Source organism: Triturus cristatus, chromosome 1_1 (assembly GCF_964204655.1).
Source record: "Triturus cristatus chromosome 1_1, aTriCri1.1, whole genome shotgun sequence".
NCBI lineage: Eukaryota > Metazoa > Chordata > Amphibia > Caudata > Salamandridae > Triturus > Triturus cristatus.
The window spans coordinates 319,398,668-319,426,199 of NC_140579.1; the positions used below are offsets into that span (position 1 = coordinate 319,398,668).

The window sequence follows — 27,532 nt, forward strand, 5'->3', positions numbered from 1 at the left end:
ACACAAACACCACTGCACTACCCTAAACCCTAAAGCACTTCCCCCTGCATGACCCCCTACACTACACAAACACCACTGCACTACTCTAAACCCTAAAACACTATCCCCTATACTATACAAACACCACTGTACTACCCTAAACCCTAAACCACTACCTCCAGCACAACCCCCTGAACTACACTAACACCACTGCACTACCCTAAACCCTTAAACACTACCCCCAGCACAACCCCCTACACTGCCCAAACATCACTGCACTACCCTAAACACTAAAACACTAAAACCAGCACGATTCCCTACACTACCCAAACACCACGGTACTACCCGAAACCCTAAATCTACCCCCAGCATGACCCCCTATACCACACAAACACCACTGCACTACCCTAAACCCTAAAATACTACCCCCAGCACGACCTCCTTCACTACCCAAACACAACTGCACTACCCTTAACCCAAAAACACTACCCCCAGCACGACCCCTGCACTACCCAAACACAACTGCACTACCCTTAACCCTAAAACACTATACCCAGCATGACCCCCTACACTACACAAACACCACTGCACTACCCTAAACCCTGAAAAACTACCCCCTACATACACAAACACCACTGCACTACCCTAAACCCTAAAAAAATACCCCCAGCTCGACCCCCTACACTACCCAAACACCACTACACTACCCACACAAACAGCACTGCACTACCCTAAACCCTAAAACACTACCGCCAGCATGACCCCCTACACTACCCAAACACCACTGAACAACCCTAAAACACTAACCCCAGCATGACCATCTACACTACCCAAACACCACTGCACTACGCTATACCCTAAAACATGACCCCCTACACTACACAAACACCACTGCACTACCCTAAACCCTTAACCCCTTCAGTGCCCCGCCCTTTCCCCCTCCTGTGCCAGGCCTTTCATTAGCGGGCGGGGTCCATGACGAGATAGTCTCGTCATGGTCACAGCGCAACCGTGCTCCATGACGAGACTATCTCGTCATGGGCATAGAAGAGGTTAAATACTACCCACAGCATGACCCCCTACACTACACAAACACCACTGCACTACCCTAAGCCCTAAAACACTACCCTCAGCACGACTCCCTACACTACACAAACACCACTGCACTACCCTAAACCCTAATACACTACCCCCAGCATGACCCCTACACTACCCACACACCACTGCACTATCCTAAACCCTAAAACACTACCTCCAGCATGACCCCTACACTATATAAACAGCACTGCACTACCCTAAACCCTAAAACACTACCGCCAGCATGACCCCCTACACTACCCAAACACCACTGAACAACCCTAAAACACTAACCCCAGCATGACCATCTACACTACCCAAACACCACTGCACTACGCTATGCCCTAAAACATGACCCCCTACACTACACAAACACCACTGCACTACCCTAAACCCTTAACCCCTTCAGTGCCCCGCCCTTTCCCCCTCCTGTGCCGGTCCTTTCATTAGCGGGCGGGGTCCATGACGAGATAGTCTCGTCATGGGCACAGCGCAACCGTGCTCCATGACGAGACTATCTCGTCATGGGCATAGAAGAGGGTAAATACTACCCACAGCATGACCCCCTACACTACACAAACACCACTGCACTACCCTAAGCCCTAAAACACTACCCTCAGCACGACTCCCTACACTACACAAACACCACTGCACTACCCTAAACCCTAATACACTACCCCCAGCATGACCCCTACACTACCCAAACACCACTGCACTATCCTAAAACCTAAAACACTACCTCCAGCATGACCCCTACACTATATAAACACCACTGCACTACCCTAAACCCTAAAACACTACCCCCATCATGACTCCCTACACTACACAAACACCACTGCACTACCCTAAACCCTAAAACACTACCCAAGCACGAACCCCTACACTACCCAAACACCACTGCACTAACCTAAACCCTAAAACACTAATCCCAGCATTACCCCCTACACTATACAAACACCACTGCACTACCCTAAACCCTAAAACACAACCCCCAGCATGACCCCCTCACAACACAAACACCACTGCACTACCCTAAACCCTAAATCTACCCCCAGCATGACCCCCTACACTACCCAAACACCACTGCACTCCCCTAAACCCTAAAACACTACCCCCAGCATGAACCCCTACACTACCCAAACACCACTGCACTACCCTAAACCCTAAAACACTACCCCAGCACTACCCCCTACACCACACAAACACCACTGCACTACCATAAACCCTAAAACACTACCCACAGCACAACCCCCTACACTACACAAACACCACTACACTACCCTAAACCCTAAAACACTACCCCCAGCACGACTCCCTACACTACCCAAACACCACTGCACTACCCTAAACCCTAAATCTACCCCCAGCACGACCCCTACACTACCCAAACACCACTGCACTACCCTAAACCTGAAAACATTACCCCAGCATGACCCCCTATACTACCCATACACCACTGCACTACCCTAATCCCTAAAACACTACCCCCAGCACGACCCCCTACACTACTGCACAACCCTAAACCTAAAACACTACCCCAGCATGACCCCTACACTACCCAAACACCACTGCACAACCCTAAACCCTAAAACACTACCCCCAGCACAACCTCCTACACTACCCAAACACCACTGCACTACCCTTAACCCTAGAAAGAAAGAAAACAATCCCCCTTACCTCTCACTCCTCCTGGTTCCTCTCTCCTCGTGGTGCCGGCTTCACGTCGTCTCTGAGGGGCGGTGCACGTCGTTGTGAGGAAACGGAACAACCTCTGTTTCCTTACACTGACGTGGATTGTCTACATGTTTTTTAGAATGCATGGTCATTTGCCATACATACCTTTATTAACGAAATTCATTGTAAAGGCATGCGTGATACATGACCATGCGTTCTAAAAAAAATGCATAGTAGTGTCTTCGCGATGAACAACGCATGCGTTGTAATGCATGTGCTGCAATGGTATCGCGAAGTAAAAAAGTCGTTGTAACGGCTGTTTACCGATTGAAGCTGGCCCCTGTTCTTCAGTGAGTTGTTCATTTGATAAATTAGGAGGAAGGAATGTGTTTTTTTTACCGAAAAGTGGATTTCCTGCTGTTGTATTGTGAAAGTGTCCGCGTGGCCTGGTTTCACTTCCGGTGAGAGAGTGGAAGAGTATGTTTGTTTCTAAAGGAGTTCTGTTGTTGGACGGGGCCGGCGCGACAAGTCATCAGAAAACACAGCTAATGGAAAGCGTCCTCGATGAAGTGTGGAGCAGTGCCATGAGAGGTCAATGAGCCACGAGACCCATGTGCCGCCTCCAGGTTAAGGGAGGCAGAAGTGGCATCGCAGGTCCTCTTGAAGACCGTTGTAGCACTAATTCTACATTGTGGAAGTTGGGCATTTTAACCTCGTTCTTCCTGCCAAATACAAAGAAAAGATCCTGTGTTATTCAGCGCCCTCGTTACCTTTTTTTGGGTTGTGGTGCTCGTCACCTCGCTGCCCCGCCGGTGCACTCGACTGGGCACCCCACCTTGTGTGCCATCTGCAGGGTCTTTCCCCTCGGATCACTGGTTGCAGTTTCTGGAGTGGCAACATAACAGTTGCTCCCAAAGGACTAGCCTGAACACTTAGGTGAATATCCCCTGCACCAGCATTCCACGGAAATTCTTTCCTAGGGACCGTCGACGAGGACGTCATAACAGCACGGCTAAGCTCGCGATACCGTATGACGTCATCAGAGCCGTAAGAGGACCTCGTTGGCATGCTGACGTCAGTTCCAACCATTTTTTCCGTGCCACAAAGGCAAACAGCCGGACTGAAACATTTTCACATGTATACATAGTATACTAAATATAAAACTGTAAGAAGGAGATGGTAAAGCGGCACCCCAAATGGGTTTATTGTGATAAAAACTGCAAGAACCATAATGCACTCTGCATAAATGCCCGATGGGCGGGACATTATCAGCATACTTAATTAAGCAAGATGTGCTGCTTCCTCTTCAAGCAGCCGTGTTAGTGAGCAAGGGCGACGATGTCTGAAACGTTTGACGGATTGGTGGCTGTTTTAATCGAGCTGTGCTGTACGAAGTTTGTTGAAGTGCTGCCTGCAAATAAATAAGTTATATAAGTCACGCTGGTGTGAGGCCTTCAAATGTTGGGTTCTTCTTTTGGTGGATTTACTACGGCCTGCGCCAGGGTAGGAAGGCCCCCCCACGGAGGTGCGGGTCCAATGTTACTGTTACTAAAGCGGTACAGATGGAATGACGTGCTACGATTCATCAGGCATAAGTAAGCATGCCAATAGCCTCGTAAGTTGCCCAGCGACCCACTGTGGCCTTTAAAAACTGTAAGAAGGAGATGGTAAAGTGGCCCCCCAAATTGGTTTATTTTGATAAAAACTGCAAGAACCATAATGCACTCTGCGTAAACGCCCGATGGGCGGGACGTCATCAACATACTTAATTAAGCAAGATGTGCCGCTTTCTCCATAAGCCGCCATGTCAGTGAGCAAGGGCGTCGATGCCAGAAACGTTTGACGGATTGGTGGCTGTTTTAATCGAGCTGTGCTGCACGAAGTTTGTTGAAGTGCTGCCTGCGAATAAATAAGTTATATAAGTCACGCTGGTGTGAGGCCTTCAAATGTTGGGTGCTTCTTTTGGTGGATTTACTACGGCCTGCGCCAGGTCGGGAAAGCCCCCCCACGGAGGTGCTGGTCCAATGTTGCTGTTACTAAAGTGGTACAGGTGGAACAACGTGCTACGATTCGTCAGGCATAAGTAAGCTTGCCAACAGCCTCGTAAGTTGCCCAGCGACCCACTGTGGTCTTTAAAAACTGTAAGAAGAAGATGGTAAAGCGGCACCCCTAATGGGTATATTGTGATAGAAGTTGCAAGAACCATAACGCACTCTGCGTTAACGCCCGATGGGCGGGACATTATCAGCATACTTAATTAAGCAAGATGTGCCGCTTTGTCTTCAAGCAGCCGTGTCAGTGAGCAAGGGTGACGATGCCTGAAACGTATGAGAGATTGGTGGCTGTTTTAATCGAGCCGTGCAGTACGAAGTTTGTTGAAGTGCTGCCTGCGAATAAATAAGATATATAAGTGTGAGGCCTTCAAATGTTGGGTGCTTCTTTTGGTGGATATATATATATATATATTCACAGAAAAAACCATAGGTTTCAGGCACGTTATAGTTAGGAATTAGCATTTAAAAAACCTCAGAAATTCACTGAAAAAACCATAGGTTTCAGGGGTGTTATAGTTAGCTGGACTTTTCACTTGTACAAAACCATTGAAATTCCCCCGTTATAGTTAGTTCAGCTAACTATAACTCGGGCGCCCGCAATGCACTGCTGATGACGTCACATATTACATCACTCATGACATGGTCAGTGACATCACTCATGACATCACTGATGACATCTCAAATGACATCACTGATGACATCACTCATGACATCATCCAGTGAATGTGTGTTTTTCTGAAAATTAAATGTTTTATATATGTATATCTCAAGGTCGATGGAAGAATAAATGGGTATATAAGTGTCTAAATGGATGATTTGTTTTTGAAAAATTGATTGTGTAACTGACTGATTAAGTGTATCATAGTGAATACATGGCTTAGTGAGTAATGTTTAAATATGTAAATATCTGTATCAGTCTCTCACTTTGTGTATAAGTGGCTGCATGGGTTGGTGAGTAGCTACATGGGTGTCTATATAGGTTATTAGTTGGTTTTTTGAGTATCAGTCTGAGTGTCTGCATGGTTCGGTGGGGGGTATTACGTAGTGCATAGGTGCATGAATGAGTGACTCACTGTTTGTATGTGTTGAACACAGCATGTGTGCAGGACTGTATGGGTGGATGAGTGTGTGTATGGGTGTGTTAGTGAGTGAATGACTGTCTCAATAGTGTCTTTATGAGTAACTACATATGTTTTAAACTAGTATATGTGACTATTGGTGTATATATGTGAGTATATGTGAGAGTGAGAGATTGAAAGAGTTCCTGTATGAATAAGTATGTGTTTCTATAAGTGATTGTTGAAAAGACTAAGTATGTGTAAGTTTCCGTAGAAGTAAGTATGGTGGTGTGTGTATAACTGTATATGCAAGTAAATGTATGTTTGATTCTTTATTAGCATGAGTGACTATGTGTGTGAGTAACTCTATGGATGAGTGGCATTGTGTAACAGGATGTATAGGTGTATGAGTACATATGATGAGTGAGTACATGTATGAGTGACTGTATAGGACTGTTGGTGAATGAGTGGATGTGTATGTGGATCTTAGAATTACTGAAGAGGTTGTTGTAACTGGTATTGGTATGTCCATTGTTTTGAAAATTTTAGTCTCTATTTTTGAATGTGTGTATCAAAGGTTATATTAGGGTGAGAGGAGGTCTGCCACTCTATCACAAGGATGATGTCATCAGTGATGTCATCAGTGATGTCATTTGAGATGTCATCAGTGATGTCATGAGTGATGTCACTGACCATGTCATGAGTGATGTAATATGTGACGTCATCAGCAGTGCATTGCGGGCGCCCGAGTTATAGTTAGCTGAACTAACTATAACGGGGGAATTTCAATGGTTTTGTACAAGTGAAAAGTCCAGCTAACTATAACACCCCTGAAACCTATGGTTTTTTCAGTGAATTTCTGAGGTTTTTTAAATGCTAATTCCTAACTATAACGTGCCTGAAACCTATGGTTTTTTCTGTGAATTTCAAAGGTTTTTTAAATGCTAATTTCTAACTATGCCTACAGAGATAGGACATGTGAAGAAAGAAGAAAAAATGCACAGAAAGAAACAAAAGAAGTGCAGAAAGAAGCAACAGAAGTCCTCAAATACGAAGATAAGTGCAGGAAGAAGGATAACGTGCAGAAAGAACAAAAAGAAGAGCAGAAAGAAGCCTTGTTGCAAAATCATCCTGTACCCTCAACTTTTTCAGACGGATACTGGTGGTAACTGAGCCTGACTAACCAGTCCTAGAGCCAGTGCTATGTTAAAAGACACTTAGAATACAGTGAAAACACCTACATACACTAGGGAACATTATGCGTTGGGGTCCCCCTGTGATTAGCATGACCTCCTCTGTAAGCCCCTAGTATATAAGAGGGCATGGGGATTAAAACTACCTCTTAAAACAGGCCACAGGGCGTTTTTGCACACGTTAACTCAGGCCCCGTCCCCTCCCTTCACCACTGTGTAAACACGCCCTGTGTCCATTTTTAGTTGGGAGATTAAGTTCATTTGAATCCTGAGGGTCCCTGGGGTCCAACTAGCCCACTAGGTACCTCCAGTAAGTGCCACAGAGCTGCGTTGCAGAGAGGTGTAAAAAGTGGCACGGCCTGGACCACCTCTCTGCAATGCAGCTCAGTGGCGCTTACTGGAAGCACTTGGTGGGCTAGTTAGCCCCCAGGGGCCCTCAGTATTGAAGGGAAATTATATCCCCAATTTAAAACGTGCCATAGTGCGCGTTTGCACACGTCACCTCAGGCCCCGTCCCCTCCCTTCACCACTGTGTAAACGCGCCCTGTGGCTGTTCTAAGTTGAGAGATTAAGTCCCCTTGAATCCTAAGGGTCCCTAGGGTCAAACTAGACCACTAGGTACCTCCAGTAAGCGCCACAGAGCTGCGTTGCAGAGAGGTGTAAAAAGGGGCTTGGCCTCAGAACACCTGGCTGCAGCGCAGCTCCCTGGCGCATACTGGAGATACCTGTTGGGGGCGCGTTTGCAGAGTGCTGCACGGAGGGTGCATGGCCTCCTGCACGATGCCAGTCTTTTATTTATTTTAGTTTTTTAAGAAGGGGGGCTGTTTGGTTCCCCTTCTTATTCTAATTTATTGGCCCTGATGACCCCATCCCCCAGGGCCAGTCTCCTAATTATATTTTTTTGACCCCAATCCCCAGGGCCGGCCACTGTTTTTTATTATTTTTAAAAAATATATATTTATAGACACACCTAGGACATGCTGGACAAACCGTACGTACCTATCACCATGACGATTTGCGTGATATTCATTAAAAGGCGACTATGCATGCAATGAATCCACGTGGAATGTATTTACACCACTAGTGAAGCTCTGACATGTCTGATGCCCTACCGTGCCTAATCCCGGTAGACACCCTTGTCGTTTATTTATACAAACTTGGGTAGCTATTGACGGGCACATTTAATACACATGCACACCAAGCCATTCAAAGGGGATTCGACAAAAATTCGACCAAAACTATGCAAGAAACCCCCCTCACGGTTAATAAAACACACATCCACTGCCGGATGTGTAATACTTTTTATTTTACTCTCTGGAAAGGGGACGAACATCACTTGAGAGTCACAGCGCGCTCCTGACAGAGCCCAATGCTGTGTTACACCCACCATTGCCTGCCGTGTGCCACACACCTCTGTGTTGTATTCCACTAGCTAGTGCATATGCTATGACACTCTCTAGCCCATGTGCACTGTAACACCACCCCGTGAATATGTCATGCCACACTTGTCTTCGCACGGGTTATATTGCCCCATCTAACGTGCCTTTCTCGATGCCTATGTTATAACGCACAGTGCTATGCCATACATATTACAATCTGGGATCCATATCTTTGTCACAGTGCATATGCAACCTTACACTCCCCAGCACATATTTTATATTACAACTTTAGAGACTAGTTAGGTTACACAACACTGCCCTGTGCATATTACACTCCAAGGCGCATATCGCATAGCACGCGCTAGTGCCTGTGCTATCTCGCGCTCTCCAATGAATCTGTCATTGCGCACAATGTATTGCATATTATATTTCACGCCCGGTTCATCTTATATCACACTTTTTGGTGCATAGTTTATACCATACACTATATCTAGTTTTCATTTTCAATCGTGCTCTCAGGACTATGTTCTATATAACACTGTGTTCACCTACCCTTTTCACGGGCATTACATTTTGCGATAGGGGGTGGAGGGTCAGGGGGTGTTTCTGCCAAGTAAGCCCGGAGTCACAGTCACAAACGTCGTCTTCTTCCTGAATAAAAGTGAGATTATGCTGCATACTTGTTCATATTTTAAGTAGTTCGCACAGACACAATGTTTTAAAAACAATAAAGTTCCTAATACCCGCCTTCTCTGAACAGTTAGCTTGCTGCCCCATCCCCTTCCTCCCTATCCTCTGTTGTGTGAATCCATGGACTAGCCTCCTCCCTCCTGCCATGCATGGTCTGATGTGCTGCCACTGCCCTCAGTATGATGCACCAGTCCACTCCTCCTGCCCTCCATTGCCCAATTCTATGCCCCATCATTGACCTCCTGCTTAAACTCTGTGCTTAGCTTGCTGCCCCTATTCTCCTTCCCCCTGCCCTCCGATGTCTTTGTGCATGCCCCTGCTCCATCCTTTTTGCCCACCATGTCCCATGGACCTGCCACTCCTATCTACTCTGAGTGTTCTGTTGAGCTGTCACTCCCCTCCCACCTGCCTAGCATTGTCAGATGACTGTAACCTGTCCCTGTCACCTCCACCCTGCCTGTCCACATGCCATGCCCCTATCCTCTTCCTCCTGTCCTACATGGTCCATTGTACTGCCACACCCTTCTGCCCTCCCTGGTCTGTTGTGCTGCAGCTGCTCCTCCTGCCTGCCCCGTGTGGTCTGTTGTGAGGTCCCTTCCCCTGAACTTTGTCTGTGCACAGGTCCTGACCCTCCCTTCTATCCTCCATCGTCCTTTGTGCATGCCCCTCCACCCTCCTTCTTGCCCATCATAGCCATTGTGCTGCCACTAACCCTCCCACTTGCCATGCATGGTCTTCTGTGCTGCCATGGCCCCTCCCACCTTCCCTGTGTGGTCAGTTAGCTGCCCCTGACCCCCTCCCACCTTCCCTCCATGGTCTGTGTGTATGCCATCACAGTCTCACTGTTGCTCTTCATGGTGTGTCTTGCTTCTAGTGCCCATCCTGCCTGACCTCCATGGCTATCTTGCTGCTCCTGCCCTGCCCCCTTGCCCCCAGCCCTACTCCCTCCCTCCTGGCTTGTCTGTTCCATTGTAATGCCCCTGATCCGTCCCTCCTGCCCTTTATGGTCTGTTATGCTGCAGCTTTCTCTCCTGTCTGTCCATTATGGTCAGCTAGCTACCATTGCCTCTTGCCCCTCTGTTCTCTGTTGTCCATGTGCATGGTCCTGTCCCCTCCCTCTTGCTTTCTATGGATTGTTGTGCTGCACTCCCGTGTGGTGTATTGTGCTGCTGCACACCCTGATGCCTGCCCTGCAGGGTCAGTTTGGTGCACCTCTCCATGTCCCTCCTGTCCTCTGTTATCCAAGTCCATGTCCCTATCCCATTTCCTTCCATGATCCAATGTACCATACTTGCGAACATTTTGAACTTGGTAAGAGGGAGATTTTGAAAAAAAACTGGGGTATTGATTTTCCCCTTTGAGTTACATTGAAAAAGAGGATATTGTAGACAGGCGACAGATCAAATAAAGCCCATTTGAGCTTAAAAACATTGGACGTTTCCTGGCTGAATCGGGTCTGTTGGCATGTATGGTTGTACTACCATTGCCTCTTCCTTCTGCCCACAATGGTCTATTACATTGCCACAGGCTTGAAGGAGGGTAGATTTTGTATCACAGGGGGCCCCTGGCCCGTTCTGTCCACACCTGAAGTATGAGACCCTTGTCCTTGCCCTGCCAGCTGCATTTGTAGGCCGTATTAAATTGACCAGCGGGTCCTGTGTTGCTATATAATTATCCTGAGACATCCTTACCACTCAGCCAGTATAAAACCCCTGTGTAGGCCCTTCTGTTCAATATGTAGGCCTCTTTGTTAAATTGACCATAGCTCTGCAATTTTAGTGTATAGCAGTCTGAAGGCAGGTCTGCGAGGCCTTCTGCTCCAAACCAGTAGCCCCCACCCTACCCGAGTGCTCCGTGCTCGGTATCAAAGTTCAACATCCCCCTGAAGCTGTCGACATACAGTAGGCTGCATCCTGGACTGGTACTTGCTTCCTGGGCAGGTTTCCCGCTTTTAAGGAAGTGGCAACCGCAGAGCGTCAAGTTAGGAGAACTGAGGAGATTTTATACATGAATATATTGAATTCCCGTACAATACCCATTATTTTCTGCTTGCTCTATGGAACTTACGATAAGCGATTGGCCTGAGAGACTGACCTTTTCACCCAGTCCATTGTCAGCATTAAGTGGGTAAATGACGAAATGTCTGGTAAAATCTGCAGACGAAGCTTTTGGGTAGCATACGTAGGTAGATGTAGCGTGCAAAGGAGCCCACAAAATGATATAAAAAGGGAGCACCCACAGATATCGACGGACTACCTCGCCGTCTGTATGTAGGTTAACAGGCAGTGCAGGTTTTCCCCAAGAGCTGGGAGCTCTTGTCTTCCTTTGCTTAAAATGTCTTGCTCTGCTTTGCTTGAAGTATCTTATTCTATTTTACCTATATGAAATGTCATGTTATGTTTAACCATTGTTCTCTTTACTTTTGCATTTAAAAGATTTTGTATTGTAATTGCAGGAATGCTTGCTCTAAGAGTAAACGTGAGTGTTCCTAGGTAACATTTTCCTTGGTGTAACTATTTTCTCATGATGCATTTATAGATGTGTTTTCTCTCTCTCTCTGTCAGTACATTAATTGAGATACAGAGAATATCATGACAGCTGTATGATTATCTGGATTCTGTATTTTGTACTTTATGTCTCTATTCTGCGGTTTCTTTGAAGTTGCATCTTCTCATTAAACTGCCATTGTATTCTGCCTCCAATTCCATGTCTCATATGTCTGTTTTCTTCATTTTTGGAGCAAGCGTTCCTAGGCACCCCGGCTCAAATTAAGGTGCCCCTTTTGTCCCTGACTCACTCTCCTGCTCAGTTCTGTGGTGGCTCCCGGGGATCTGGGGACCGCCCCTAGCTTCCTTGACCCGTAATAGATCTTGCCTCCAACAGCCTCTCTTGCAAGTCCTGTATTGTTGGTTTGTTGCCCCTGCCCCCCTTTCCACTGCCCCCCATAGTCTGTTGTGCTTCCACGGCCCTTCCTGCCTGCTCAGTGTGGTTAAATTGTTGCCTTTGCACCCTCCTACCTGCCTTCAATTTTCAGAGTCCGTGCCCCTGTCCTCTGCCTCTCAACAGTATCCTAATGAACAACTAGATTGCTAACATTCTATATTTATTACAAAAGTGTGGAACGCCTGACATCATCTTGATGTAATCAAAACTGTAATACCTAGAGCATTTCCTTTAGAAATTACATATATGAGAGGGTCTTATTGGCAGCAAAATTATGGTTAGTGCTCTAAAAGGGTAAAATAAGGACATATTTTCTGAGTTTTCAAATAGCGACAAAGCACTTTTAAATTATTTGTTATCTTTATGTTTTTTTATCCAGTTGACCACTTGATTAAATGTTGCACTTAGGGGAGATGATGTGGTGTTACTTCCAGAACTGCAGACTTTGCAACTGGGGAACCAGGTTGAAGTTTCTGCTTCAGCTCGACATTCTGTGATTCTGGTCAAATCACTTAGTCTCCCCATGTCTACAACCAAAATGAATGTGTTCTTGTGTGATGTAACCAATGCTCATGTAAAGCACTCCAATACCTGACAAGTCTGCACTATATAACACTGCAAAAACACAAAATAATAAGTGTTTTGCACACTTCTGTCATTGGGCTATATTTGGGCTACATCTGGGTGATTTTGGGCTACATTTGGGCTCTTTTGTCTCCGGTGGCCATCTTGGGAGATTTATTTGTTATGAAGTTTCCTAATTTCCTCATGTACTGCAGTCTCCTCAGTAGGAAATGCTTTCAGTTTTTTACTTTGATTCCATCATGAAGGTATTCAGATATGTCACACATTTGCCATAAATTCTGAATGTTAGCACTCTAGTTGCTCATTAGATCATTGTAGTAAAACTACTGCACCATGGAAGTCTGCTCCTGGTATTAAAAGTGCATGTTTCAGTCTGCATGTCAGAATTTTTTTAATGAAATAGAAGAGGATTTGAGAAGTCACTCAAAATGTGCCCTCATTTTCTTTCTTCAGCATTAATCATAATTTCTATGGCAAAATGAACCTCCTCATTGTGTTCCTTTTTAAATTAAATGTTTTAAGTGTTACCAGTTTATTCCAATCAAGATGGCTTCAGGTGTGCCATACTTTTGTCATAATGAAGACAGTAAGCGCTCTAGTTGTTTTTAAGAACATTCTGGGACATTCTGTCATTGGGCTATACTTGGGCTACATCTGGGTGATATTTGGGCTACATTTGGGCTCTTTTGTCTCTGGTGGCCATCTTGGGAGACTTATTTGTTATGAAGTTTCCTAATTTCCTCATTTACTGCAGTCTCCTCAGTAGGAAATACTTTCAGTTTTATACTTTGATTCCATCAAGAAGGCATTCAGATGTGTCACACATTTGCCATAAATTCAGAATGTTAGCACTCTTTTTGCTCATTAGATCACTGTAGTAAAGCTACTGCTCACCAGGGAAAACTGCTGCTGGTATTGAAAGTGCATGTTTCAGTCTGCATGTCAGAATTTTTTAATGAAATAGAAGAGGATTTGAGAAGTCACTCAAAATGTGCCCTAATTTTTCTTTCTGCAGCACTAATCATACTTTTTATTGAAAAATGAACCCCCTCATTGTGTTCCTTTTTAAATTAAATGTTTTAAGAGTTACCACTTTAATCCAAGCAAGATGGCTTCAGGTGTGCCATACGTTTATCATAAGTAGGACTGTTAGCGCTCTAGTAGTTCTTTGGAACACTCTGGGAAGCTGCAGTAGAACACAAAGGAATCAACTGACAGTCTCTGCCCTTGTTGGATGTACATGTTTTACTGAGAATGTCAGACTTCATTCTCACATGACTGAGAAAGATAATGTGAATTTACAGAAAATAAGCTCTCAGTTTAGCCTATAGATCACCTTCCAAACCTCTGTGGTAAAAGCATGAGAAAATATTTTTCTCTCAATCATGATATCCCAGCAGAAGGCTTTTTCACATGGTGAAATCACCTTAGAACATACCACAATTCCTAAAATGAGTATGGTACCATCAACAAATGATTTATAATGTAACTAAAGTCTTAAAACCTTCTATTAACTGCAATGCTTTTTAATGAGGTGCTATCATGTATATTGGTCCCAAGATGGCTGCCAACACTTCTTGGATGAAGTGCGGACAGCCAATCAGATCTCAGGATGAGATGTGTGGTTAGGCTCCGCCCACATATATATATGCTTTTAAATGCTATTTTCTCAGGATCTACTGAACAGATTTACACCAAACCTACAAAAGGCACTTCCTTGACCTGAGGACTACCTCTCTGCCAAATTTCAAGTAATTCTGTTCAGCCGTTCGGGCTGTAGCTGTGTCTAAAGGTCCTATGGAAAAATGCATGTGAAAAACGCGTTTTGGGACCCCCCTTTTATCTCAGCCCCCGCTTGACGAATCCCCCCGAGACTTTCAGGGTAGGAGCGGAGCGTAGCGCCCCACCTATTTTGAAAAATTCGCGAGGATTCGTCAACCGGCGCCAAAGTTATTCAAAATAGAATGTTGCGGATTTCCTATTGAAACGTGGTCCTAACTATAACTATCTACTGGCGACCGCCAGTAGATAATATATATATATTCACTGAAAAAAAACAAATGTTTCAGGCACGTTGTAGCTAGAAATTAGCATTTAAAAAACCTTAAAAATTCACTGAAAAAAACATAGGTTTCAGGGGCGTTATTGTTAGTTTGACATTTCACTTGCACAAAACCATTGAAATTCCCCCGTTATAGTTAGTTCAGCTAACTATAACTCGCGCCCCCACAATGCACTGCTGATGACGTCACATATTACATCACTCATGACATGGTCAGTCACATCACTGATGACATCACTGATGACATCTCAAATGACATCACTGATTACATCACTGATGACATCATCCAGTGGTTATGTGTTTCTGTAAAGTTTAAATATGTTTAATATATTTATAGGGAAAGGCGTATTGAAGAATGAGTGGGTGTATAAGTGTCTGAATGAATGATTTACTAGGTGCGTGACTGACTCTATAAGTGAGTGATTAAACATATCTTTCTGAATGCATGGGTTAGTGACTAAACTGTGTGAATCTCTGTATCCGTCTGTCTGTTGGTATGTAAGCGGCTGCATGGGTTTGTGACTAACTACATGAGTGTCTATATGAGTTATTCATTGGTTGTCTGAGTATCTGTATGGGTGCCTGAGTGTTTGTGTGGGTGGGGTGTGTGTGACTCTGTGCATAGATGTGTGAGTTGGTGATTCACTTGGTGCATGGTTTCAAGACTGAATCTGTGATGGACTGTATGGATGGGTGAGTGTGTGAATGGGTGTGTTAGTAAGTGAATGTATATCTCAGTGATACATGTGTGAGTAACTACATACGTGAAAGGTAGTATATATGTGTGTTAGAGTATTTAAATGGCTATAAGTGAGAGTGTGTGATTGTGAGAGTGGCTGTATGGATGAGTGTGTGCTTGCATCAGTGATTGTATAAGAGCGTAAGAATGTGCTAGTATTTGTTTGAGTAAGTGAGCTGGTGTGTGTATAACTGTATAGATGAGTAAATGGGAGTGTGGTTAAATATTTGCATGACTGACTAGGTGTGTGAGTATGTCTATGGATGAGTGGCGGTGTGTGAGTGTCTATATAGGTATATGAGTACATATGATAGTCCTGTACTGAGTGACCGTAAGTATGAGTGACTGTACGGGTGAGTGAGTGGATGTGTGTGTAGACTTAAGAATTAGTGAGCGGGTATGTAGTTATAGGTCTTGGAGTGTCTATGGTTTTGAGAATGGCAGTCTGTAATTTAGAATGGGTGTATCAAAAGTTATATTACGGTGTGAGAAGATGCATGAAATTATCACATGGATGATGTCATCAGTGATGTCACCAGTGATGTAATTTGAGATGTCATGAGTGATGTCATGAGTGATGTCACTGACCATGTCATGAGTGATGTAATATGTGACGTCAGCAGCAGTGCATTGCGGGGCGAGAGTTATAGTTAGCTGACCTAACTATAATGGGGGAATTTCAATGGTTTTGTACGGGTGAAATGTCCAACTAACTATAACGCCCCTGAAACCTATGTTTTTTTCAGTGAATTTCTAAGGTTTTTTAAATGCTAATTTTTAACTATAACATGCCTGAAACCTTTGGTTTTTTCAGTGAATTTCAAAGGTTTTTCAAATGCTAGTTTCAAACTATGCCTACAGAGGTAGGACATGTGAAGAAAGAAGAAAAATGCACAGAAAGAAGCAAAAGAAATGCAGAAAGAGGCAACAGAAGTCCACAAAGACGAAGAAAATTGCAGGAAGAAGCAAGACATGTGCAGAAAGAACCAACAGAGGAGCAGAAAGAGGCCTTGTTCCAAAATCATCCTGTGCCCACAACTTTTTCAGACGTGTACTGGTGATAACTGACTCTGACTAACCAGGCCTAGAGCCAGTGCTATGCTAAAAGACACTTAGAATACAGTGAAAACACCTACATACACTAGGGAACACTATGCGTTGGGGTACCCCTGTGATTAGCATGACCTCCTCTGTAAGACCTTAGTACATAATGGGGCAGGGGGATTAAAACTACCTCTTAAAATGCGCCATGGGGTGTGTTTGCACACTGGTGAAGGGAGAGGGGCGCCTGAGGTGATGTGTGCAAATACGCCCTGTGGCCATTTTAATTTGGGGGATAAGGTCCCCTTGAATCTTGAGTGTCCCTTGGGTCCAACTAGCCCACCAGATATCTCCAGTAAGCACAACAGAGCTGTGTTGCAGAGAGGTGTAAAAAGGGGCACGGCCTGGACCACCTCTCTGCAATGCAGCGGCGCTTACTGGAGGCACCTGGTGGTCTAGTTGGCCCCTAGGGGCTCTCAGGGTTGCAGGGGAATTATTTCTCCAACTTAAAACGCGCCACAGGGTGTATTTGCACACGTCACCTCAGGCCCCGTCCCCTCCCTTCACCACCGTGTAAACACGCCCTGTGGCCGTTTTAAGTTGGCAGATTAAGTCCCCTTGAATCCTGAGGGTCCCTAGGGTCCAACTAGCCCACTAGGTACCTCCAGTAAGCACCACAGAGCTGCGTTGCAGAGAGGTGTAAAAAGTAGGGGTGGGCGGAATTTGCATAATTGCCTTTAGCAAAATTTCGTAAAACGGCAAAATCTCCACGAACATGCGTAATTTCGCATGCTCGCGGAGATTTTGGGCTGATTAATGCGTTACTGAATTTGAGCTTCAACTCGGGCACCTGCTTAGTGCTTTAATTATATCTGTAAGGGCTTCCTGTTGAGGTTTAATTTTTGTGACAGGAGCATCGTGCCAGAATGAATACTGCCCTGCATTTTTAACCAAGAAGATGCCACATTTTTGTGCAATACCTCTACTCAACTGGAGTACTTTCTACTGGCTAATCAGTAAGTGGTACCTCATTGGGTAAATGTATAGTGCTTTTCCTACACTACAGCTTTGTAAAGGGCCAGAAGAGTTGTCTACAGCGTCCATGTGTGTCTGTAACGATACCACCGCGCCGACGGGCGCCGGGGTCCCTCGAGTAAGCTGTCCATCATAGTGGGGGAAAGGGCGGGAAGACGTTGCACACCACTGGTATGTGGGCTGGGGCCAAACGGGCGGAGTTTCCATGCAGTTCACATGCCTCTTGTTTATAAAGGGCTAGAGAGTGAGACCGATCAGAGCAGCAGATGAGCAGACAGAACCTCCTGGTGTCAGGAACTACATGGGGATTGCGCTCGAGAAACTCATGGGTGCACAGAGCTCCATCAAGGATTACAGCAAATTGTTGACGGTAGATAGATATAGGGAGAAAGCACACCTGCCTAGCCTCGACCATGCTCACAAATGTTTTGTGCTGATTAATGCGTTACTGAATTTAAGCTTCATCTCGGGCACCTGCTTTATTTATATCTGTAAGTGCTTCGTGTTGAGGTTTAGTGACAGGAGCATCGTGCCAGAATTAATCCTGCCCTGCATATTTCCGCTATGCCGCGGAACGTGGAAGTTTAGAAATTTTCGTGTTCCGCACAGAACGTGAAAATGCCGCAATTTCGCAAGTTCCGCGAGCGGAACGGAATTTATCGCCCACCCTTAGTAAAAAGGGGCACGGCCTGGACCACCTGTCTGCAACGCAGTGCAGTGGTGCTTACTGGAAGCACCTGGTGGTCTAGTTGGCCCCCAGGAGCCCCCAGGTTTGAAGGCCAATTATTTCCCCAACTTAAAACGCTCCACAGGCCGTGTTTGCACATGTCACCTCAGGCCCCGTCCCCTCCCTTCACCACCGAGTAAACACTCCCTGTGGCCATTTTAAGTTGGGAGATTAACTCCCCTTGAATCCTGAGGGTCCCTAGGGTCCAACTAGCCCACTAGGTACCTCCAGTAAGCGCCACAGAGCTGCGTGGCAGAGAGGTGTAAAATGAGGCGTGGCCTCTGAACACCTCTCTGCAATGCAGCTCCATGGCGCATACTGGAGGTACCTGGTGGGCTAGTTGGCCCTCTGGGACCCTCAGTATTGAAGGGGAATTAATTCCCCAACTTACAACTCGCCAGGGGGTGCGTTTGCACAATGGTGAAGGAAGGGGGCCGGGCCTGAAATAACATGTGTGCAAACACGCCCTGTGGCACGTTTTAAGTTGGGGAATGAATTCCTCTTCAATCCTGAGGGCCCCTGGGAGCCAACTAGCCCACCAGGTACCTCCAGTATGCACCAGGGAGCTGCGTTGCAGAGAGATGTTCAGAGGCCATGCCCCTTTTTACAACACTCTACAACGCAGCTCCGTGGCGCTTACTGGAGGTACCTGGTGGGCTAGTTGGCCCCCAGGGGACCTCAGGATTGAAGAGGAATTAATTCCCCAACTTAAAACACACCACAGGGTGTGTTTGCACTATTGTCACCTCAGGCCCCGCCCCCTCCTTTCACCACTGTGCAAACGCGCTCTGTGGCGTGTTTTAAGTTGGGGGATTAACTCCCCTTGAATCCTGAGGGCCCCTGGGGTGCAACTAGCCCACTAGGTACCTCCATTAAGCACCACAGAGCTGCGTTGCAGAGAGGTGTAAAAAGGGGCGTGGCCTCTGAACACCTCTCTGCAATGCAGCTCCCTGGCGCATACTGGAGGTACCTGGTGGGCTAGTTGGCCCCCAGGGACCCCCAGTATTCAAAGGGAATTAGTTCCCCATCTGCAAACGCACCAGGGGGCATGTTTGCAGAGTGCTGCAGGGAGGGGGTGGGGCCTCCGGCGCGATGCCGGTCTTTTTTTTATTTTTAAGAAGGGGGGCTGTGTAACCCCCTTCTTTTCCTATTCTATTGGCCCTGGGGAACCCATCCCCCAGGCCTTGACCCCTATTTTATTATTATTTTTTTTTAAATTGGAAGGGGGCCGCGTGGCCCCCCTCCCGAGGCCATAATCGGCCCCATGGACCCCATGCCCCAGGACATGGCCAGTTTTTTTTATTTATTTGGAGGGGGGCTGCGTTGCCCCCCTCCTCAGGCCATTTATGGCCCCTGGGACCCCATCCCTCAAGGCAGGCCTTTGTTTCTTTTCTTTTTTTGAGGAGGGGGGCTGCGTGGCCCCCTCCCGGGCCAGTTCTAGCCCCGGGGACCCCATCCCCGGGGCTGGCCCTTTCCGTTGGGGACCATGGAGGGGTCCCCAATCCCCCCACGGTCCCGCCGGTGGGCGGAATTTGCATAATTGCCTTTAGCAAAATTTCGTAAAACGGCAAAATCTCCACGAACATGCGAAATTTCGCATGCTCGCGGAGATTTTGGGCTGATTAATGCGTTACTGAATTTGAGCTTCAACTCGGGCACCTGCTTAGTGCTTTATTTATATCTGTAAGGGCTTCCTGTTGAGGTTTAATTTTTGTGACAGGAGCATCGTGCCAGAATGAATACTGCCCTGCATTTTTAACCAAGACGATGCCACATTTTTGTGCAATACCTCTACTCAACTGGAGTACTTTCTACTGGCTAATCAGTAAGTGGTACCTCGTTGGGTAAATGTATAGTGCTTTTCCTACACTACAGCTTTGTAAAGGGCCAGAAGAGTTGTCTACAGCGTCCATGTGTGTCTGTAACGATACCACCGCGCCGACGGGCGCCGGGGTCCCTCGAGTAAGCTGTCCATCATAGTGGGGGAAAGGGCGGGAAGACGTTGCACACCACTGGTATGTGGGCTGGGGCCAAACGGGCGGGGTTTCCATGCAGTTCACATGCCTCTTGTTTATAAAGGGCTAGAGAGTGAGACCGATCAGAGCAGCAGATGAGCAGACAGAACCTCCTGGTGTCAGGAACTACATGGGGATTGCGCTCGAGAAACTCATGGGTGCACAGAGCTCCATCAAGGATTACAGCAAATTGTTGACGGTAGATAGATATAGGGAGAAAGCACACCTGCCTAGCCTCGACCATGCTCACAAATGTTTTGTGCTGATTAATGCGTTACTGAATTTAAGCTTCATCTCGGGCACCTGCTTTATTTATATCTGTAAGTGCTTCCTGTTGAGGTTTAGTGACAGGAGCATCGTGCCAGAATTAATCCTGCCCTGCATATTTCCGCTATGCCGCGGAACGTGTAAGTTTAGAAATTTTCGTGTTCCGCACAGAACGTGAAAATGCCGAAATTTCGCAAGTTCCGCGAGCGGAACGGAATTTATCGCCCACCCTTAGTAAAAAGGGGCACGGCCTGGACCACCTGTCTGCAACGCAGTGCAGTGGTGCTTACTGGAAGCACCTGGTGGTCTAGTTGGCCCCCAGGAGCCCCCAGGTTTGAAGGGCAATTATTTCCCCAACTTAAAACGCTCCACAGGCCGTGTTTGCACATGTCACCTCAGGCCCCGTCCCCTCCCTTCACCACCGAGTAAACACTCCCTGTGGCCATTTTAAGTTGGGAGATTAACTCCCCTTGAATCCTGAGGGTCCCTAGGGTCCAACTAGCCCACTAGGTACCTCCAGTAAGCGCCACAGAGCTGCGTGGCAGAGAGGTGTAAAATGAGGCGTGGCCTCTGAACACCTCTCTGCAATGCAGCTCCATGGCGCATACTGGAGGTACCTGGTGGGCTAGTTGGCCCTCTGGGACCCTCAGTATTGAAGGGGAATTAATTCCCCAACTTACAACTCGCCAGGGGGTGCGTTTGCACAATGGTGAAGGAAGGGGGCCGGGCCTGAAATAACATGTGTGCAAACACGCCCTGTGGCACGTTTTAAGTTGGGGAATGAATTCCTCTTCAATCCTGAGGGCCCCTGGGAGCCAACTAGCCCACCAGGTACCTCCAGTATGCACCAGGGAGCTGCGTTGCAGAGAGATGTTCAGAGGCCACGCCCCTTTTTACAACACTCTGCAACGCAGCTCCGTGGCGCTTACTGGAGGTACCTGGTGGGCTAGTTGGCCCCCAGGGGACCTCAGGATTGAAGAGGAATTAATTCCCCAACTTAAAACACACCACAGGGTGTGTTTGCACTATTGTCACCTCAGGCCCCGCCCCCTCCTTTCACCACTGTGCAAACGCGCTCTGTGGCGTGTTTTAAGTTGGGGGATTAACTCCCCTTGAATCCTGAGGGCCCCTGGGGTGCAACTAGCCCACTAGGTACCTCCATTAAGCACCACAGAGCTGCGTTGCAGAGAGGTGTAAAAAGGGGCGTGGCCTCTGAACACCTCTCTGCAATGCAGCTCCCTGGCGCATACTGGAGGTACCTGGTGGGCTAGTTGGCCCCCAGGGACCCCCAGTATTCAAAGGGAATTAGTTCCCCATCTGCAAACGCACTAGGGGGCATGTTTGCAGAGTGCTGCAGGGAGGGGGTGGGGCCTCCGGCGCGATGCCGGTCTTTTTTTTATTTTTAAGAAGGGGGGCTGTGTAACCCCCTTCTTTTCCTATTCTATTGGCCCTGGGGAACCCATCCCCCAGGCCTTGACCCCTATTTTATTTTTATTTTTTTTTAAATTGGAAGGGGGCCGCGTGGCCCCCCTCCCGAGGCCATAATCGGCCCCATGGACCCCATGCCCCAGGGCATGGCCAGTTTTTTTTTATTTATTTGGAGGGGGGCTGCGTTGCCCCCTCCTCAGGCCATTTATGGCCCCTGGGACCCCATCTCTCAAGGCAGGCCTTTGTTTCTTTTCTTTTTTTGAGGAGGGGGGCTGCGTGGCCCCCTCCCGGGCCAGTTCTAGCCCCGGGGACCCCATCCCCGGGGCTGGCCCTTTCCGTTGGGGACCATGGAGGGGTCCCCAATCCCCCCACGGTCCCGCCGGCTCCCCGCCTCCTGCAGGAGCCGGCATTGCTTTTCCACATGGGGAGCTGCTAAGATGCAGCTCCCCGTGTGGAAAAGCAATCGGCTTTGGTTTTTGGAAGAAAGAGCAGGTTTCCCTGCTCTCTCTTCCAAAAATTAAAGCAGAGTTTGCTATGACAGAGCGGGAGCCACGAGACTCCCGCCCTGCCATAGCAAACAGCAGAGTCCCAGGGTTGGGCACCCCGGGACACTGCAGGAGCTGGCCCTGGGGGTGGCGGTCCCGAGGGCCATCAAGGGCTCCAGGAGGGGGGCTGTATGGTCCCCCTCCCACCATTTGCAAAGCCCCAGTGGGTGGTGGTCCCCGGGGCTTAGGGGTCTGTCACGGACTCCCAATTTTAATAATTAGAGCCCCCGGGTGGTGGCAGTCCCCGGGGTGTGTGGGGACTCTAGCCCCCCACACAGGAATAATTTTAAAAAAATAGGAGCTCCGGGGGTGGCGGTCCCTGGGACAGCAGGGGGGGGCGTGTGGCCCCTGCAAATGTATTAATAAAAGCCCCGGGGGTGGTGGTCCCTGAGGCTGCGGGGAGGCCATGTGCCCCCTGCAAATTTTTCTGCAAAGTCCAGGGGAGTGGTGTTCCCCTGGTCAGTGTGGGGGGATTGGGGCCCCCCCACGCTTTTTTTCTGCCCCTGGGACCTGGCCCACCCGGGGGCTTTATTTAAACGAAGCGCGGGAGCCCGAGCTTTACTTTTTTTATTTTCACGGCCGGTTCCGCGGATCCTCCGCGCATCCCGCGATTTGTAAAAAAATATATATATTTTTGGCTCTGGGGGTCCTTGTGGGACACCCTGAGCAGGCCTAGGGGGTCAGGGGTCTCTACCCTGCCCCCTTTTCTTGTTTTGCGTGTTTGTTTTTTGCTTTTCTTGTGCCTCTGTTCTACCGAGGCACAAGATGGCTGCCAAGACTTCCTGGATTGAAGCGTTGACAGCCAATTAGCATGAAGCTCGTGATCGAGAGGGTGCGCGGATCCTCCGTGCCTCTAGATATCACTATCTTTATTTCTTAGTTTCTCAAAAACGACTGAACGGATTTACACCATTTAAATAAAAGGGTGCTTTCCGAACCAAGGGCTACCTTTTTGCAAAATTTGGTCTAATTCCATTCAGCAGTTCGGGCTGTAGCCGTGTCTAAAATTTCCTATGGGAAATAACATGGGGAAAACACGTTTTGGGACCCCCTTTTATCTCGGCCCCCGCTTGAAGAATCAGTGATGTAATATGTGACATCATCAGCAGTGCATTGCGGGGGCACGAGTTATAGTTAGCTGAACTAACTATAACGCCGGAATTTCTATGTTTTTATACAAGTGAAATGTCACGTAACAAAGACCATCTCTTGGTCCAAACGTTTGGTGGTGGTAATGGTGTTGGGAATTATGCTTTATTAAAAGCCGCTTTAAACTACACGACTTCTGGAGTGCAGTGTATCTATTGATGAAGCAATTAACTGCGAGGTGCAGTCTGACCTCGACACGAGCACCAACTAAATTAAGTGCGCACCGATCATGGACCATTTGTTTTTGATATATATACATATATCACAACACCTCGCTGTAGCATGCTGTAGCTCCAACTGCAGTACAGGCCAAAACGAGCATGGACTCAAGTGAGTGCAAATGTATTTTAGTTGCCAAAGTCTGCCATAACGCGTTTCAGCCGATCAAGCGGCCTTAATCACATATATATATATATTCACTGAAAAAAACAAAGGTTACAGGGCTGCTATAGTTAGGATATAGAATTTAAAAAACCTTAGAAATTCACTGAAAAAAATAAAGGTTACAGGGACTTTATAGTTAGGCTCAGATTGCACACACATTAAACCAGAGAAATTCAGCAGTTAAAGTTAGCTAAGTTAACTATAACTCGTGCTCCAGCACTGGACTGCTTATGACCTCACATATTACATCACTCATGACATCGTCAGTGACATCACTCATGACATCACTGATTAGATCTTAAATGACATCACTGATGACATCATCAAGTGACTGTGAGTATATTTTAAAACATCTATGAGTGTTAAATATACATACCAAGGTGCATTGGTGAATCAGTGGGTGTATGAGTGCCTGATTAGATGATTCCATGGGTGCATGAGTAACTGTATAAATGAATAAATAGGTGTCTTAGTGAATGTATGGGTAAGTGACTTGTTGTGTGAATGTCTGCATCTGTCTGTCAGTTGGTGCCTAAGTGGTTGTTTAGGCGTGTAAGTTGGTACGTGATTTTCTGTATGGGTGAGTGATTGGTTGTCTGAATACGTGTATGGGTGTCTCAATGTCTGTGTGGGTGAGAGTGTGTGTAACTAACTGTATGGATGAGTGTGTGGGTAAGTCAGTGGGTCTATGGGTTAGTGAGTGTGTGTGTAAGGGGCTGTATGGGTGAGTGAGTGTGTGTATGGCTGTGTAAGTGAGTTAATAGATGTGTCAGTGGTATAGGAGTGAGTAACTGCATATGTGAAAGGCAGTATAGGTGAGTGTTGAAGTATATGAGTGACTGTATGTGTGACTGAGTGATTACGAGAATAGCAATATGGATAAGTGTGTGCTTCTGTCAGTGGCTGTAAAAGTGAGTGAGTATGTGTAAGTATCTGTCTGAATAAATGAGTGGGTGTGTGTATGACTGTATAGGTGAGTAAATGACTGTGTGATTGACTATAGGTGACTGAGCAGATGTGTGAGTAGCTCTATGAGTGACTGACTCTGTGTGAGTGGCTGTATTAGTGAGGTAGTTGGTGTATGTGTGGCTGTATTTGTGACTGAGTAGAAGTGTGTGTAGTCCTCTGAATCAGTGAGAGGGTGTGTAAGTACGGGTATGGGTCTGTCAATGGTTTTGAGAATGCTAGTGTAGAAGCTGGAGTGGGTGTATGAAAGGTTATATTGGAGTGTGAGTGGGTCACAGATTCTGTGGATGATGTCATCAGTGATGTCATTTGAGATCTCATCAGTGATGTCACTGACCATTTTATGAGTGATGTGATATGTGAGGTCATAAGCAGTTTATTGAGGGGGTGCCTGTTATATTTAGCTCAGATAACTATAACTGCTGAATGTCTCTGGTTTTTGCATGTGAAATCTGAGCCTAACTATAAAGTCCATGTAACCTTTGCTTTTTTTTGAGTGAATATGTAAGGTTTTTTTAATTCCAATTCTTAACTATAACATCCCTGTAACCTTTTGTTTTTGAGGGAATTTCTATGTTTTTTAAAATAGCAATGGTGTTTGCAAAATAGTGTGGAAATGGGGCAAGGCATCTGAACAGCTCTTAGCAATCACACTGTGTAGGACTTACAGAAAGTACCAGTAGGGCTTGTTGGTCCCCAAGATCCTTTAGTAGCCAAGACATCTTTATTCTCCAACCAGTAGTGTGCCAGGAGATGCATGTGCAGAATGGTGCAGAAAGGGGGCATGACCTCCGAAGACTTCTTAGCAAACTGACTGTGTGGGACTTGGTGGAGGTAACAGGAGGGGTAGATGGCCTCAAAATAACCTCAATAGCCAAGGGGACTTCATCCCCGACTAGTACTATGCAAGGAGGCACATTTGCAGAGTGGTGGAGAAAGGACATCCTTGATGATTGCACAGGTAGTGCCTGTATGGTTCTATGATTGCCATTGCCAAGGACACACTGCGAATACCGGGTGTTTTTAACAAAGTGTACAACAGCTATATAGACATATTTTACACAACATTTCAGTGTAGCTATTTAGTATGATACTAACTTAACTTTCACTTTTGTATACATTTGTTGAAATAACTAAATCTAATTTTTCTTGTTCACAGCAACACCGAAGGTCGCAATGACATTAGTAGTCACAAATACAAATGACAATATATTAAATAGACATTTGAACATATTTTACACAAAGTTTGAGTCTAGCTGTTTAGTAACAAAATGGTTGAACTTTATTTTGGCAACACATTTAACAAAAACAACAATTTCAAACTATAACTTTCAACATCGGAACTCATTAATAGACATAACTATAAAACACCCATAGAACTCCCATTCTCACTCAAACTCAACAGGAATCAAAAACTGCTCCAAAACTAGTACAATGCACATTCTGTGAAAAGATACACCCTAGAGAGATGGATACTAAATATTCATGTGGGATAAGATCCATGGTCTATCTTCTTAAAACCTAACATAGAAAATATCTCTAACTAGCAATCAAGTAGAGGGGAGATGGAGGACTATCTACATCAGTGGCAACAGCAACAGCAATTACTGGCCATAATGTCCCTTCAGAGGTGCAGACTACTGCAACAGATATGGCTCCAAAGTTTTGAAGAATGGTCACATATTACATGGACTGTAGTGTTGTTATAACTGCTGGTGAGCAGTGTGTTACAGCTATTCACAATGCTGCACAAAATCATAAATGCACATTTGTTCCCCTCTTATATTTTTTGCACCTTTCTCACTACACTTTTCTCAAATTCTTCTTGTCCCAGTTGCCATTTTGTTACAATAAAAAAGATTTTATTTTACAACTTTACAAAACCACAATTTAAAAAAAAAAAAAAAAACAATACAGGAAATCATGTCACTAGAAAAGAAAGGAATGTCCTTGGATAATACACTTTTCAAGTAAATCAATAAGATGAACATGGCCATTTATCTATATTGAACAATCTTTAAGACTAGCTCAAACAGAGCAGATTTGCACAATGCAGAATATGTCATAAGACATTGTCAAGGCGTACAAATAAAAAGTATTCTTACAGGCCTACATCCATCCAAATACATAGCAAAGCAATCATGTAAATCCACCAAGACAGCAATGCAAGGCTGAAGAACCCTCAACTTCAATAGTAGCCCCATCATCAGGGAAAAGAGTCCATCCAGAGGTCCAATCTCAACTTCAATATTTGGTTTCTCAGTTTTCATAGAATTGCTTCATAATGCATGGATTGCAGAGTTGTAGTGAGTGCTGGAGAGCAGTCAATTACGGCCATTCGCAATACTACAAAGAATCATAAATGTTGATTTTTTTAAATGGTTTTGCCCTTCATAGTTTTTCTACATTAGCAGGCATTTTATTATTTTACAAAATGAGTATCTAATATCTATGTGTTGTTCATTTTATTATCTTTTAATTTATTGTAACACTACTGACATATAACCTGCGGTACAGGCAAAGCAAAATGTTCCTCAACAAA

General features: G+C 46.1%; 1 long non-coding RNA gene across 3 annotated transcripts in view; it reads right to left on the reverse strand.

Moving 5' to 3' along the window:
• The window catches only part of LOC146870179 (uncharacterized), a 485,442-nt gene that overhangs the window by 436,346 nt on the left and 21,564 nt on the right, over positions 1-27,532 (reverse strand). Inside the window, exon 3 of one of the 3 annotated variants that reach the window (XR_014969783.1) lies at positions 26,289-27,336. The exons of the other annotated variants lie outside the window; for them this stretch is intronic. This is a non-coding gene — a long non-coding RNA (uncharacterized LOC146870179). Of the gene's footprint in view, positions 1-26,288; positions 27,337-27,532 lie in introns of those variants that run through there. 3 annotated transcript variants of the gene reach the window in all.